The sequence below is a fragment of the Mustela nivalis genome (assembly GCF_964662115.1).
Source record: "Mustela nivalis genome assembly, chromosome: 16".
Classification (NCBI taxonomy): domain Eukaryota; kingdom Metazoa; phylum Chordata; class Mammalia; order Carnivora; family Mustelidae; genus Mustela; species Mustela nivalis.
The window spans coordinates 39625348-39628963 of NC_139035.1; the positions used below are offsets into that span (position 1 = coordinate 39625348).

The following is a 3616-nucleotide window of genomic DNA, read 5'->3' on the forward strand; positions in this document are numbered from 1 at the left end:
ATATAATATAATATATATAATATAATATATATAATATAAATAAATTATAAATATAAATATAAATTGTAGGGGCACCTGGGTGGCTCAGTGGGTTAAGCCTCTGCCTTTGGCTCAGGTCATGATCCAAGGGTCCTGGGATCAAGCCCCGCATCAGGCTTTCTGCTCAGCAGGGAGCCTGCTTCCTCCTCTCTCTCTGCCTGCCTCTCTGCCTACTTGCAGTCTCTCTCTCTCTCTCTCTGTCAAATAAATAAATAAAATCTTTGAAATAAATAAGTAAATAAATAAATAAATGTAAATTGTGGAAATACCTTTATATGGAGTATTATAGGAATTTTAGTAATATTTTCAAAGTTTATTTGATAACTGGAAATTCTTATGAAAAAACATCATGTGAAAAAGCACTTGTATATATGTGTGTATATATAATGCCAGTTGTGTAGGTAACATTACCATAATTTTACACCATAAAAATTATATACATATATAAATAAACATATATATAATTACACATAAATATACAAGTATGTAAATATAGAGACAAATTATTCTAAAATGTGAATGGTACTATCACTGGCAAGCTCTCAGATAATTTTTATTTGCTTTTTTATTTTTATATATTTTCTAATTTTCTACACTTTAATGAATAATGAGAAAACATTCAAAATCACAAACTACAATAAAGAGATAAAAAAATAATAATAATTTATACTGCAAACTCTGTGCCTCTATTGTCAAGCAAGGAAATAGAACAAAAGATCAAAAGAAATGGCTCCTTCCTCCCACAGGCCATTGTGACCCCTACTTCACAACCGATTAGCTCGGGTCAGGATCTCTGGGTCCTCCCATTCTTTGGGTTCCAAGCTCAGCAAGGGGTCTGCTGGAGTTCCCCTCCCTTTCCCTCCAAACCTCCCCACTTGTTGCACTATAAATAAACAAACAAACAAATGGAAAAAAAAAAAAAAAGAATGGTCTTACTGATAAGCACAAAATCAAGAGACAGTGACTGAACAGAATTTGAGAAGGTATTCACCCCCAGATCATGAATGGCCCCCTATACCCTCCGACTCTGGTCGCTCTACTCAGTGGCAGAGACCAGACCATGGAGATACCAGTCCTGAGGGACCTGGCCACAGTGGCCTTCTGTGATGCTTATGCCATACCATCACCCTTACTAGGGAAGACCTGGAGAGGTTCAATGCCTGGAGAGTGATCATGAGGATTGGCAGCAGCTAAGAGAACGTTGACATCAAGGCTGCTGGCAAGCTTAGGATCACCACGTGCAACATCCCTCAGTAGCAGCAGAAGAGAGGGGCTGATTCCTGCATCTGTCACATCCTTAACCTATACCAGCGGAACACATGGTTGTACCAGGTGCTGCAGGAAGGCACACTGGTCCAAAATGTTAAGCAGATGTAAACCCAGCGAGTTGTCCGCATCCACAGGGAGGCACTGGGCCTCATCCGCTTCTGTTGCATTTCTGTTCCAGACAAGTTCTTTGGATTCAGCATCATATTTTATGACCCCTACTTACAGGACAGGGTACAGTAGACCCTGGGTATGCAGAGGGTCTATCCCCTTTAGGACTTACTGTATCAGAGCAACTAAGTCTCTTTGCACTATAATCTCAATGAACATAACCCACACCGCATCAGTAAGGCATGGAGCATTCCTAGTGAACGTGGTCAGTGGTGGGCTGGTGGACGAGAAAGTCTTAGGCTGAGCACTCAAGGAAGGCAGGATACAAGGGGCAGCCCTCGAAGTGCATGAATCAGAGCCTTTCAGTTTTGCTCAGGGTCCCTTGAAAGATGCACTGCATCTCACTTGTAAATGCCACATAGTCTGGTATAGTGAGCAAGCCTCTGCCAGGCAATCACAGGTCACATCCCCGAAAGCTTAGAACACTGTGAACCAGGAATTCTTTTTCATAGCCCCTCCCTAGTCAGTAATAGATCATCAAGCTCTCCTCGGGCCAGGCATTGTGGGTGTGGCTCCCAGAGGACTTCCTGAAGCCAGGGAAGGGACCATCCCTGGAGGCCGGCTGGTGACTCACAATCTCCCTGCAGAGCCACACCCTTCCCAGGCTCCTTCTCCCAGCCAGCCTACAAAACACGAAGATAATAGAAAGCACCTCAGTGAACAATAGCAGAGAATGACAAATGGTAATCATTCAGATAAACTTGCAACCAAGAGACAGTGAAAAAGTACAGGAACTGAGAAAAGGAATTTGACTTTTTAACTGATTCCGGACATATGCATCTTTGATATTGCAGGGTTAAAAGAGCTAGAAGCCCAGACACAGGAAAGCTGAAGCTGTCTTCTGGTTACAGAGCGCTGAAAGATTAGGATGTGATTTATTAACAACCAACGTCTGTTATGATGTGTCGTCCTCTTCATCTGTGCATCAAATCACAAAGAATAAATGAATCTTTTTCCTTTATTAGTCCTTTGGGCACAGCAGGTCCTGAATACCTTGCTTTAGAATGTTGCTTCAAGCAGTTCCAAAAATCAAAACAAAAAATACTAAGAGGAAACCCCCATCATCTGACTCTAGTCCCCTCAGTGCATGGTGGCTGAAGACCTCTTTTGATAATAGGAAAATTAAATTACTACAAAATGGGGAGAAAACTGTTTGTCTGTGTTAGGCAACTGCCAGCATAGGACTGAAGACCATACAGGCTCCTGTACAGAAGTCTCTCTCCCATCTCAATTGCACACTGAGCTGGCAAGTTGGTTGTGAATTCAGTAATACCCGCCAATGATGCAAAAAAAAAAAAGAAAAAGAAACAAACAAACAAACAAACAAAGAAGAAAAGAAGGAGGTGGAGGAGAAGGAGGAGGAAAGAAGGAAGGAATGGGAAGGGAGGAAAACAAAGGAAGAAAAGAGAAAGAAAGAACTAAGTTAGGGGGTGGGATTATGGACATTGGGGGGGGTATGTGCTTTGGTGAGTGCTGTGAAGTGTGTAAACCTGGTGATTCACAGACCTGTACCCCTGGGGATAAAAATATATGTTTATAAAAATTAAAAATTTAAAAAATAAATAAATAAATAAAATTTTTAAAAAAAGAAAGAACTAAGTTGTATAAGCTGTTTATATTCAAATATATATTTCTCAGTTTCAGATCCTCAGCTATATTATTGAGTGGAAAGTCTTGAGCTAAAAGAGTTCAAGCAAATGTTACATTTTCTTATGTCTCAGAAAACACTTTTTATGGTAACTTGTCAGATTGTCTATGCATAAACCCACAATTTTAGACATTGATAACATCTTATTTATGTGAACACTAATGGTGTGTGACTGATTTTAACAAATCCTATTAGATTTGTAACAACTAGTTACATGTTATATTCATAGTCTTCTGTGAATCATCACTTTTTATTTGAGAGATGGCCTATTTTGAGCTATTGTATAGAGATATTCCTGTGTTTGTGACCAAAAAAAGTTTACAATTTTCCCAAACAGAAAAATAATGGCTATAAGAAATGTTTCATTCTAGTGTGAGTTACCATTACTGTATTTGTTTATTGTAAAGGTAGACCTTTAGCATTCAGTGTAGTTTTCAATAAAAAGTAATAAAAATTTGTTTAAAAAAAAAAAGAACAAAGTGGGGTGCCTGG

General features: G+C 39.4%; 1 pseudogene across 1 annotated transcript; it reads left to right on the forward strand.

Moving 5' to 3' along the window:
- Positions 1 to 982: 982 nt before the first annotated feature.
- Positions 983 to 2143, forward strand: LOC309849744 (C-terminal-binding protein 2 pseudogene; annotated as a pseudogene). Its single transcript has one exon. The product of its transcript is annotated as a C-terminal-binding protein 2 pseudogene (transcript).
- Positions 2144 to 3616: the final 1473 nt, after the last annotated feature.